Raw genomic sequence first — 13,430 nt, 5'->3', positions numbered from 1 at the left:
GAACCTGGAGTGGACTCCTCACCCAACGGAGCCCGAGCCCCACGTGAGGCTCCATGCCACAACCTCGAGATCCTGACCTGAGCCAAATTAAAGAGTCGATGTGGAACCGACTGAACCACCCAGGAGCCCCTCAAATGTTAAGTGCGACCCCATGCTGTGAACTCTGGGGGTCGGGGGGACATCTGTGACCCCCAGTCTGCCTAGAATGGTGGGAGGCCTGCAGGGCCCGAGGATGGGGGAGGGTGCCTGCATCCCCTTCCCACCTGGCGGGGGGACAGGACCCTCCCCCGGGACCCTTGGCCTTCAGGGTGAAGGGCTAAGTGCTGATTGGACCCCGCCTGCCCACAGTGATGATGCGGGACCCCACTGTGGGCGGAACTGTGACGCCCCCGGGTTCCACTACTGCCTGGCGCTCACTGTGCTTCTGCAGACCTTCGGAAGCACTCGTGCTTTGGATCTGGCTCACAGCGACCCGACTCTCCTGCTCTCCCAAGTAGCTCAGTACTCCCACTCTCCTCAGTACCCCCACTCTCCCCAGTACCCCCACTCTCCCCAGTACTCACACTCACCCCAGTACCCCAACTCTCCCACTCTCCCCAGTACTCCCACTCTCCCCAGTACCCCAACTCTCCCACTCTCCCCAGTACCCCAGAACTCCCACTCTACCCAGTTCCCCAACTCTCCCACTCTACCCAGTACACGATGCATAAAGAGGAGGCGCTCACACAGCGATAGGTCACAGGTGAGTGGCCCCTGATGCCTGCTCCCCGTGGGCCACTCTGGGGCCTGTGGGTCCGGGTGGGGGCGCTGGCCTCCTGGGCTGGGGTCCAAAACACCCCGACCCCAATGAGATGACCTTGAGCAGCTCCTGCAGCCCTTCCACAGCCCCACGGGGTGAGGGTGGCCCCCTAAGGCCCTGTCCAGGGAAAGAGGCTGCAGTCAGAGTTTGGCAGCTCCCTCGGGACCCCCGCTCCCCTGTAAGGCCTGTGCTATTCAGGGAGACACAATACGTGACCTTTCCAGCCCGTCCTAGATGCAAGGACCCCGACAGGGATGACACCCCCCCGCCCCACTCTGTGGTGAGGGGAGGACGGTCAGGGCCTGCTGGGTCCCCCTGACCGGTGAGCAGGCTTACTCTTCACGCACTGGAATGCGGGCAGAGTCCCTCGTGCTCCCCCCAGAACCCCCCTCAGGCTATTCACGCATCGTTGCCCTCAGTGTGGGGAGTTTGGTCGCACTCTTGCTGGCATCAGGTTTTAATTTTGATGAAGTCTAGTCCGTTGCTTTCTCCCCTCGGTCGTTGTGCTTGTGGAATCTAAGAGAAACCTTCGATATCCCCCGGGCTGGGAGACATCAACCCGAGCATCAGATCGGCAGTTCGCCAGAGCCTCCTGGGTCCCCCGCCCGTGTGCTCCTGATACCGGGGTGGGAGCGCACTGTGATCCCAGCGTGACGGCGTGTCCTGGGACAGTGGCTGGGAAGGTGGACTGTAGGTGGGCGAGTGACAGACAGGCAGTGAGGGCCGGCGTGTGATGTTCTAGCCAAGCCTCTGCCCCTCAGGGCTATGGGGTTGTCTCCGGCTCTGGTCAGATGGAGGGGGACCTGCCCACGGGGAGCACCCAGACGCATGTGTCCTCGGAAGGTTTTCATGTGCCGTCATTCTTGGATGTGTTTGGATTGCAGCACCATGCAGGAGGACTCGGAGAACCTACTGGCCTTGTGAAGGGAGGATATCGTGGCCCGGTACCATCAGGTGAGGCCCAGAAGGGACCATAGACAATACACACCCACGACAAGGGAGACCATACCTGCAAGGCAGGGGAGGCCCAGGAGAGGATCAGAGCCAAGGATGAGTCAGGTCAGCCCAGACAAGGACCATAGTCACCAGGAACAAGTGAGACCCTGGGGATGGTACTGGTGTCAGTAGCAAATAAGGGTCCATCCTGGATGTTAGTCATTGGTAGCTGAGGAGCCCAGTCACCAGGTATGGTGAGGCCCAGGTGGGGACCACAGTCACCAGGTCCAGATGAAGTCCACAGCTACCATGTCCAGGTGAGGCCCAGGTGGGGACCAGAGTCACCAGGTCCAGGTGAGGCAAAGGTGGAGACCACAGTCACCAGGTCCCGGTGAAGCCAAGGTGGGAACCGCCTTAATAGAAATGCGAACTCTTCTCACTGTAGTGTTCCAGCTGTTCTCTCTTTAAATCTCAGGCCGAATTCATAGGTTTTCAGGATGATTTGAGAGTTAGCTAGGTAGTTTGGTAGGGACAGGTGACTTGGGGACCCTACTCTTCGGCTGTCTTGCCCTTCTGACAGGAATATTTTTAGCAGTGAACAGTAAAGTCTGTTTATTAAAAGTTGTTATTAATTTGTGCAAACAAATTTCTGTAGGCTTAAAGCAACTGTGAATCACACATATCCACACTGGCTAGAAAAATTTTTTAACCTGAGTTTCTAGATCATTTTCATTATGTGAATGATTTCTTTCCAAAACTAATTACCAAAGGAAGTAGGGCAATGTGACAAGAGAAATAGCCAAACAACATGAGAAAAAAGAAACAAACAAAAAAAACCTAAGCATTTTTCTTGGGATGAGAGAAATCCTGATCGTGTAAGGTTTTTTTCACCCTGCCCTGAGAAAAACCAATTCCCTGACTCAGATGCCTCAGGAGACAACTGGGTTTCTGATCCAGTAAATCGTGACGGCCTCTGGCACTTGGTTCCCACAGCTGTGGATGTGACCTCAGACCAGCTCGGTGGTTTCCAGGCTGCACTTGGAGGAATTGGAAGGGCTCTGAACATGCACCTTAGGGGCAGTCTGGGATCCATACCCTACAGCTTTTAATTGATAGGTACACCAACTCACATAAAACTTTGCTAGAAAGAAGTCGAATTGTGTGTTTTAAGAATTGAAAATGGGCAGCCTGGGTGGCTCAGCCGTTTAGCACTGCCTTCTGCCCAGGGCGTGATCCTGGAGACCCAGAATGGAGTCCCACTTCGGGCTCCCTGCATGGAGCCTGCCTCTCCCTCTGCCTGTGTCTCTGCCTCTCTCTCTCTCTCATGAATAAATAGATAAAATATATTTTTAACAAGTATATTGTAGGGCAGCCCCGGTGGCTCAGCGATTTAGCGCCACCTTCAGCCCAGTGTGGGATGCTGGAGATGCAGCATGGAGTCCCACGTCAGGCTCCCTGCATGGAACCTGCTTCTCCCTCTATCTGTGTCTCTGCCTCTCTCTCCCTCTCTCTCTCTCAAATAATAAATAAATAAATAAATAAATAAATAAATAAATAAATAAATAAATAAAATGAAAAAGTATATGGCAGCTATATTGGTAGCTATATTAATCAAGTGTGTTGTTTTTGGGGGGAGGAGCAAGATGGCGGAAGAGTAGGGTCTCCAAATCACCTGTCTCCACCAAACTACCTAGAAAACCTTCAAATTATCCTGAAAATCTATGAATTCGGCCTGAGATTTAAAGAGAGACCAGCTGGAATGCTACAGTGAGAAGAGTTCGCGCATCTATCAAGGTAGGAAGACGGGGAAAAAGAAATAAAGGAACAAAGGCCTCCAAGGAGGAGGGGCCCCGCGAGGAGCTGGGCTGAGGCCAGGGCGAGTGTCCCCAGGACAGGAGAGCCCCGTCCCGGAGACGCAGGAGCTGCACCGACCTTCCCGGGGGAAAGGGGCTCGCGGGGAGTTGGAGCAAGACCCAGGAGGGCGAGGATGCCCTCGGGCTCCCTGGGACAGTAACAGAGCAACTGCGCGCCCAGGAGAGTGCGCCGAGCTCCATAAGGGCTGCAGCGCGCGGCGGGACCCGGAGCAGCTCGGAGGGGCTCGGGCGGCAGCTCCGCGGAGGGGGTTGCGCAGCCCGGGAGCGCGAATCCAACAGCGCAGGCTCCGGAGCACAGGGCGCCGAGACACAGCCCAGGATCCTGCCTCCCCCGGGACAGGCAGAGGCCGGGAGGGCCCAGGACAGCAAGGACGCTCCTGCCCCAGCTGAGCAGAGCAACGGCCCCGCCCCGGAGCCTCCAGGCCCTGCAGACGGAGTTCCTGCCCGAGCTGAATCCAGGTTTCCAGAGCTGCCCCGCCACTGGGGCTGTTCCTCCTGCGGCCTCACGGGGTAAACAACCCCCACTGAGCCCTGCACCAGGCAGGGGCAGAGCAGCTACCCAACTGCTAACACCTGAAAATCAGCACAACAGGCCCCTCCCCCAGAAGATCAGCTAGACTGACAACTTCCAGGGGAAGCCAAGGGACTTAAAGAACACAGAATCAGAAGATACTCCCCTGTGGTTCTTTTTTTTTTGTTTTGTTTTGTTTTGTTTTGCTTTTTGATTTGTTTCCTTCCCCCACCCCCTTTTTTTCTCCTTTCTTTTTCTTTCTCTTTTTCTTCTTTTTTTTTTTTTCGTTTTTTTTTCTCTTTTTCTTCCCTTTTTTTTTTCTCTTTCTCTTTTCTTTCCTTCTTTCTCTCCTCTCTTTTTCTCGTTTTCCCAATACAATTTGCTTTGGGCCACTCTGCACTGAGCAAAATGACTAGAAGGAAAACCTCACCTCAAAAGAAAGAATCAGAAACAGTCCTCTCTCCCACAGAGTTACAAAATCTGGATTACAATTCAATGTCAGAAAGCCAATTCAGAAGGACTATTATACAGCTACTGGTGGCTCTAGAAAAAAGTATAAAGGACTCAAGAGACTTCATGACTGCAGAATTTAGAGCTAATCAGGCAGAAATTAAAAATCAATTGAATGAGATGCAATTCAAACTAGAAGTCCTAACGACGAGGGTTAACGAGGTGGAAGAACGAGTGAGTGACATAGAAGACAAGTTGATAGCAAAGAGGGAAACTGAGGAAAAAAGAGACAAACAATTAAAAGACCATGAAGATAGATTAAGGGAAATAAACGACAGCCTGAGGAAGAAAAACCAACGTTTAATTGGGGTTCCCGAGGACGCCGAAAGGGACAGAGGGCCAGAATATGTATTTGAACAAATTCTAGCTGAAAACTTTCCTAATCTGGGAAGGGAAACAGGCATTCAGATCCAGGAAATAGAGAGATCCCCCCCTAAAATCAATAAAAACCGTTCAACACCTCGACATTTAATTGTGAAGCTTGCAAATTCCAAAGATAAGGAGAAGATCCTTAAAGCAGCAAGAGACAAGAAATCCCTGAATTTTATGGGGAGGAGTATTAGGGTAACAGCAGACCTCTCCACAGAGACCTGGCAGGCCAGAAAGGTCTGGCAGGATATATTCAGGGTCCTAAATGAGAAGAACATGCAACCAAGGATACTTTATCCAGCAAGGCTCTCATTCAAAATGGAAGGAGAGATAAAGAGCTTCCAAGACAGGCAGCAACTAAAAGAATATGTGACCTCCAAACCAGCTCTGCAAGAAATTTTAAGGGGGACTCTTAAAATTCCCCTTTAAGAAGAAGTTCAGTGGAACAGTCCACAAAAACAAAGACTGAATAGATATCATGATGACACTAAACTCATATCTCTCAATAGTAACTATGAATGTGAACGGGCTTAATGACCCCATCAAAAGGCGCAGGGTTTCTGACTGGATAAAAAAGCAGGACCCATCTATTTGCTGTCTACAAGAGACTCATTTTAGACAGAAGGACACCTACAGCCTGAAAATAAAAGGTTGGAGAACCATTTACCATTCGAATGGTCCTCAAAAGAAAGCAGGGGTAGCCATCCTTATATCAGATAAACTAAAATTTACCCCAAAGACTGTAGTGAGAGATGAAGAGGGACACTATATCATACTTAAAGGATCTATTCAACAAGAGGACTTAACAATCCTCAATATATATGCTCCGAATGTGGGAGCTGCCAAATATATACATCAATTATTAACCAAAGTGAAGAAATACTTAGATAATAATACACTTATACTTGGTGACTTCAATCTAGCTCTTTCTATACTCGATAGGTCTTCTAAGCAAAACATCTCCAAAGAAACGAGAGCTTTAAATGATACACTGGACCAGATGGATTTCACAGATATCTACAGAACGTTACATCCAAACTCAACTGAATACACATTCTTCTCAAGCGCACATGGAACTTTCTCCAGAATAGACCACATATTGGGTCACAAATCGGGTCTGAAACGATACCAAAAGATTGGGATTGTCCCCTGCATATTCTCGGACCATAATGCCTTGAAATTAGAACTAAATCACAACAAGAAGTTTGGAAGGACCTCAAACACATGGAGGTTAAGGACCATCCTGCTAAAAGATAAAAGGGTCAACCAGGAAATTAAGGAAGAATTAAAAAGATTCATGGAAACTAAGGAGAATGAAGATACAACCGTTCAAAATCTTTGGGATGCAGCAAAAGCAGTCCTAAGGGGGAAATACATCGCAATACAAGCATCCATTCAAAAACTGGAAAGAACTCAAATACAAAAGCTAACCTTACACATAAAGGAGCTAGAGAAAAAACAGCAAATAGATCCTACACCCAAGAGAAGAAGGGAGTTAATAAGGATTCGAGCAGAACTCAACGAAATCGAGACCAGAAGAACTGTGGAACAGATCAACAGAACCAGGAGTTGGTTCTTTGAAAGAATTAATAAGATAGATAAACCATTAGCCAGCCTTATTAAAAAGAAGAGAGAGAAGACTCAAATTAATAAAATCATGAATGAGAAAGGAGAGATCACTACCAACACCAAGGAAATACAAACGATTTTAAAAACATATTATGAACAGCTATACGCCAATAAATTAGGCAATCTAGAAGAAATGGACGCATTCCTGGAAAGCCACAAACTACCAAAACTGGAACAGGAAGAAATAGAAAACCTGAACAGGCCAATAACCAGGGAGGAAATTGAAGCAGTCATCAAAAACCTCCCAAGACACAAGAGTCCAGGGCCAGATGGCTTCCCAGGGAAATTTTATCAAACGTTTAAAGAAGAAACCATACCTATTCTCCTAAAGCTGTTTGGAAAGATAGAAAGAGATGGAGTACTTCCAAATTCGTTCTATGAAGCCAGCATCACCTTAATTCCAAAGCCAGACAAAGACCCCGCCAAAAAGGAGAATTACAGACCAATATCCCTGATGAACATGGATGCAAAAATTCTCAACAAGATACTGGCCAATAGGATCCAACAGTACATTAAGAAAATTATTCACCATGACCAAGTAGGATTTATCCCTGGGACACAAGGCTGGTTCAACACCCGTAAAACAATCAATGTGATTCATCATATCAGCAAGAGAAAAACCAAGAACCATATGATCCTCTCATTGGATGCAGAGAAAGCATTTGACAAAATACAGCATCCATTCCTGATCAAAACTCTTCAGAGTGTAGGGATAGAGGGAACATTCCTCGACATCTTAAAAGCCATCTATGAAAAGCCCACAGCAAATATCATTCTCAATGGGGAAGCACTGGGAGCCTTTCCCCTAAGATCAGGAACAAGACAGGGATGTCCACTCTCACCACTGCTGTTCAACATAGTACTGGAAGTCCTAGCCTCAGCAATCAGACAACAAAAAGACATTAAAGGCATTCAAATTGGCAAAGAAGAGGTCAAACTCTCCCTCTTCGCCGATGACATGATACTCTACATAGAAAACCCAAAAGTCTCCACCCCAAGATTGCTAGAACTCATACAGCAATTCGGTAGTGTGGCAGGATACAAAATCAATGCCCAGAAGTCAGTGGCATTTCTATACACTAACAATGAGACTGAAGAAAGAGAAATTAAGGAGTCAATCCCATTTACAATTGCACCCAAAAGCATAAGATACCTAGGAATAAACCTCACCAAACATGTAAAGGATCTATACCCTCAAAACTATAGAACACTTCTGAAAGAAATTGAGGAAGACACAAAGAGATGGAAAAATATTCCATGCTCATGGATTGGCAGAATTAATATTGTGAAAATGTCAATGTTACCCAGGGCAATATACACGTTTAATGCAATCCCTATCAAAATACCATGGACTTTCTTCAGAGAGTTAGAACAAATTATTTTAAGATTTGTGTGGAATCAGAAAAGGCCCGAATAGCCAGGGGAATTTTAAAAAAGAAAACCATAGCTGGGGGCATCACAATGCCAGATTTCAGGTTGTACTACAAAGCTGTGGTCATCAAGACAGTGTGGTACTGGCACAAAAACAGACACATAGATCAGTGGAACAGAATAGAGAATCCAGAAGTGGACCCTGAACTTTATGGGCAACTAATATTCGATAAAGGAGGAAAGACTATCCATTGGAAGAAAGACAGTCTCTTCAATAAATGGTGCTGGGAAAATTGGACATCCACATGCAGAAGAATGAAACTAGACCACTCTCTTTCACCATACACAAAGATAAACTCAAAATGGATGAAAGATCTAAATGTGAGACAAGATTCCATCAAAATCCTAGAGAAGAACACAGGCAACACCCTTTTTGAACTCGGCCATAGTAACTTCTTGCAAGATACATCCACGAAGGCAAAAGAAACAAAAGCAAAAATGAACTACTATTGGGACTTCATCAAGATAAGAAGCTTTTGCACAGCAAAGGATACAGTCAACAAAACTCAAAGACAACCTACAGAATGGGAGAAGATATTTGCAAATGACATATCAGATAAAGGGCTAGTTTCCAAGATCTATAAAGAACTTCTTAAACTCAACACCAAAGAAACAAACAATCCAATCATGAAATGGGCAAAAGACATGAACAGAAATCTCACAGAGGAAGACATAGACATGGCCAACATGCATATGAGAAAATGCTCTGCATCACTTGCCATCAGGGAAATACAAATGAAAACTACAATGAGATACCACCTCACACCAGTGAGAATGGGGAAAATTAACCAGGCAGGAAACAACAAATGTTGGAGAGGATGCGGAGAAAAGGGAACCCTCTTACACTGTTGGTAGGACTGTGAACTGGTGCAGCCACTCTGGAAAACTGTGTAGAGGTTCCTCAAACAGTTAAAAATAGACCTGCCCTACGACCCAGCAATTGCACTGTTGGGGATTTACCCCAAAGATACAAATGCAATGAAACGCCGGGACACCTGCACCCCGATGTTTCTAGCAGCAATGGCCACGATAGCCAAACTGTGGAAGGAGCCTCGGTGTCCAAAGAAAGATGAATGGATAAAGAAGATGTGGTTTATGTATACAATGGAATATTACTCAGCTATTAGAAATGACAACTACCCACCATTTGCTTCAACGTGGATGGAACTGGAGGGTATTCTGTTGAGTGAAGTAAGTCAGTCGGAGAAGGACAAACATTATATGTTCTCATTCATTTGGGGAATATAAATAATAGTGAAAGGGAAAATAAGGGAAGGGAGAAGAAATGTGTGGGAAATATCAGAAAGGGAGACAGAACGTAAAGACTGCTAACTCTGGGAAACGAACTAGGGGTGGTAGAAGGGGAGGAGGGCGGGGGGTGGGAGTGAATGGGTGACGGGCACTGGGTGTTATTCTGTATGTTAGTAAATTGAACACCAATAAAAAAATAAATTAAAAAAAAAAGTGTGTTGTTTTTACATTTTATGGTGACTGGACCTAGCAAGTCTCTACATCAACAACCATCACTATTAGTCCTCACAACAGTGTCACGGGACAGGCAGTATTATTTCCTTTTTATAGATGAAATTGATGACCTCAAGCACATGCGGTTCCTTCCCTTTCTGTTTTTCTGTTCAGAATATACAAGCTATAAGTGAGTAAATTGCAAGAAACCCACTTGCGTGATGAACACCTCTACTTTCCTCAGATGATTTTAATATTTTTCTCAATTCTGAACTCCTTATCTATCTTACTACTCTTTTTGAATAACTTAGGATATGTTTTCCCAGGACTTGTTCAGAGAACCAGTCCCTGGATTAATGTCTTTCCCTAAGTATGAATCAGTGACCTGAAACAGACCCAGCATACACAGATTCTCCTATTTATTCAACACCCATCCATTCCAAAAAGAAGTCTATTTGGCCTTCTATATGACAGGTACAGAGACAGGCTCCGTCCCCACTGGGTTTCGATCTATGTCCCAGAGTACTACCTGCAGTCTTTTGAACTTCATATCAGGATCCTTAATGCTGATTTCTGAGGGCAAAACAAGCAAGTCCACAGTTCTCCTTCATGCTTCCCCAGCAGACCCTTGGGTTCTCTCCACTGTGTTGAACTGTTACTGAGCCATTGGTTGTGTAGGTCAGTCACAGAGCAGCATTGCCATCCAAAACAAAAAGGAGGAAAAAGGAGTTTGGAAGTAATTGGGTCTCACAAATTGTGGGGAGGGAATATTGAAACTGTGACAATGTTTCTTAGTGCACCTTTTCTCAGAGCCACATCTCTCCTGTTCTTGACTGAGGGACAGGAGAGTCTAGGTAGGAAGAAATAGGTAGGGGGCTACAGATTCAGGCTCACAAAGATCCTAAGGATGCTGAGATGTAAGGAAACCAGAAATAAAGAAACAAACGAGACCACCCTGCCCTAGGTATGGGTAGAGAGGGTCTTTTTTAGGACAGTCCTCTGTGCCCAAAAAAGGATAACCAGACTCCAAAAAGAAGTAAACCATTAAAGATGTGAAAGATGTTATCACTAGTCCTTACTCATGTGGGCAACCCAGCCTGGGCCCCTCCCACTCCTGAGAGCTTTCTCAGTATCCTTGCTTAATAAACTCCCGTCGCTTTACTCACTCTTTGTCCACCAGATTCATTCTTCGACTCCGTGAGACAAGAACCTGACTTTCTCACTTCATTCTGCCTGCTGCACTTCTCTTACCCAAGCTCCCTGGGAAATTACTTCATTGGCTTAATCCCATCTCACTCACCTCCTGCCTCATATCCTTTGGATTCTTCACCACCAAAGGCCAACGAACCAAGAGATGCATGGAGGGATAGAAGACCCAGGTGATAGGGGGAACTAAGGCCAAAAAAATATAGTTTAAAATTATATCTGCTTTTTTAAAAAAAGATTTTATTTGCTCATGAGAGACACACAGAGAGAGAGAGAGAGAAAGAGAGAGAGGCAGAGACAGAGACAAAGGGAGAAGCAGGCTCCCTGTGGGAAGCCCAATGTGGAACCCCATCCTAGGACCCCAGGATCAACCACTGAGCCACTCAGGCATCCCTACAATTACATTTCCTAACAAACTTGCAGTCCATAAACAAATACTTGAAACCGACAGAGTGGGACATTCTTACAAGAATTCACAGCTGCCTGAATGTTAATGCTTTGCTAGAGGCCAAAAGCAACATTTGTTTGCTGATAGCCAGACCTCCAGGATCCTATAAATCTTTCAAGTGTGAACATCCTTTTGGAAACTTCTTTGATCTCTAGAGTCCCCATCCCACACAGCAACTTAAAAGATTATAACCAAGGCTCCTCATAATCCTGGTGAAGCTTTTCAGGCCCAGGGGTCCTGTCCCCATACTTTAATAAAAACACCTTTTTGCATGGAAAATGTCTCAAGGATTCTCTCTTGACCACTGGCTCCTGGCCCACAGTACATCACAGGTACATCTCTGAGTTAATTGCATCAGCACATCAGGAAAGTACAGAAGATTTTTGCCTATCTTCTTGTATGACACATTCCGGAGGGGGACATTCCCATCTGTTCGATCTGGGTTTTTCTCTTCCTGGGATATATAGCTAGCTAGCTAGATAGATGATAGAGTGATAGATCTACTGATAGATCGCTCCCAGGAACATAAATAGATGTTTATATAAACAAACATATAAACATAAATCTATGTTTCCACTTAATATATTTATTATTAAATGTATTACTCATAATATAATAATTATCTATAAACAGAACTATATATTTATATTTAAATATGCAAACTAAACATTTCTATATCTAATCTCTATACGTCCATATATAGATCTCCCTATAGAGATAGAGACAAAATGGTTAGAAAGAGATGTGTGCAGAAAGAGAGAGAAATAGATATAGACCTATAAATATGGAGAGGATCTGCTTTCAAATTCTATCCAACGACCTCTCCTCACAGGCACAGGCAAACGCACATACACATACTCAAGAACCTTCTGGTATGTGGCCATGACAGGAAATAACACCCCTTGAGTTGCCATCTCTTCTCCAACTTAAAGGTACCCGCTTTTCTCCAAAGAAGACCTACACAGAGTGAGCAAGCACATGAAAAAATGCTCCACGTGACTTTTCATCAGGGAGATAGAAATCAAAACCACAATGAGATACCACCTCACACCAGTGAAAATGGGAGAAATTAACAAGACGGGAAACGACAAATGTTGGAGAGGATGTGGAGAAAGTGGAACACTCTTGCATTGTTAGTGGGAATGTGAACTGGTGCAGCCACTCTGGAAAACAGTGTGGAGGTTCCTCAAAAAGCTGGAAATGGAGCTATACTACAACCCATCGATTGCACTACTGGGTATTTAACCCAAAGACACAGATGTAGTGAACTGACTGGACACTTGCACCCCAATGTTCACACCGGCAATGTTAATAGCCAAACTGTGGAAGGAGACTTGATGTCCTTCAACAGATGAATGGATAAAGAAGATGTGGTCTATATATACAATGTATTATTATTTAGCCATCTGCAAGGATGAATACCTACCATTTTCATGGACATGGAACTGGAGGGTATTATGCTGAATAAAATAAGCCACATGGAGAAAGAATTATCATGCGGTTTCACTCTTATGTCGAATGTAAGAAAGAGTGAAGAGGATCATAAGGGAGAGGAGGGAAACTGAGTGGAGAAAATTGAGAGAGGCAGTGTTGTCCCCAAGATTGCGAATCCGAGAAACCACGGAGGAGCCGACACTGATACAAACACACGAGGGTTTATTTACAAGCTCGAGCTTGGGTCCAAGTGTACCCGACACAACGGAGCAAGGACTTGGACCCTGAGACTAAGGGGCGTATCAGCTTTATAGGGGCCAGTGGCCCATGGGATACGCAGAAAGTTGCACAGTCATGTCGGTACACACGCAGGTGGCCGATTGAATTACATCTTACCCTATAGTATCCATTTGAGCTGGCCTATTACTTTGGTCAGAATTGGCGCGCAGTTTTGGTGGGCACAAAGCAGGATTACGTGGTTATGAGCCGATTTCCGATTAGGGTGTGCCCAGCGGCTTGACTAGGGTGGGGCAGCGCCTTAAGCAATAAGCAGGTTAAGGTTATGTGGGGGTCATACAGGAGGTGGCAGGTGTAACACAAAATGGAATCAGTCCTGCTCTGCTTGTCCAGGGGTAGGGGATTTTTGTTAAATTTCCTGGGTCTCACAGAAGATAAACTATGAGAGACTCCTAACTTGGGGAAACAAAGGATTGCGGAAGGGGAGGTGGGTGGGAGGATAGTTTAACTGGGGGACGGGCATTAAGGAGGGCATGTGATGTGATGAACGCTGGGTATTATACTACATGTTGACAAATTGAA

The 13,430-nt window shown here is 45.8% G+C and overlaps 1 long non-coding RNA gene across 2 annotated transcripts; it reads left to right on the top strand.

Annotated features, from left to right (window-relative positions):
• The first annotated feature begins 405 nt into the window (after positions 1-405).
• On the top strand, positions 406-11,365 carry LOC140624372 (uncharacterized). 2 transcript variants are annotated; one of them, XR_012023854.1, is made up of 4 exons: positions 406-742; positions 1,684-1,753; positions 3,372-3,529; positions 10,704-11,365. It is a non-coding gene; the product is annotated as an uncharacterized lncRNA (long non-coding RNA). The 2 variants fall into 2 exon arrangements; XR_012023855.1 differs by lacking the exon at positions 3,372-3,529.
• The last annotated feature ends 2,065 nt before the right edge of the window (positions 11,366-13,430 follow it).

The sequence above is a fragment of the Canis lupus genome, chromosome 34 (genome assembly GCF_048164855.1).
Source record: "Canis lupus baileyi chromosome 34, mCanLup2.hap1, whole genome shotgun sequence".
Lineage (NCBI taxonomy): Eukaryota > Metazoa > Chordata > Mammalia > Carnivora > Canidae > Canis > Canis lupus.
This window is presented reverse-complemented; position numbering and strand designations above follow the sequence as displayed.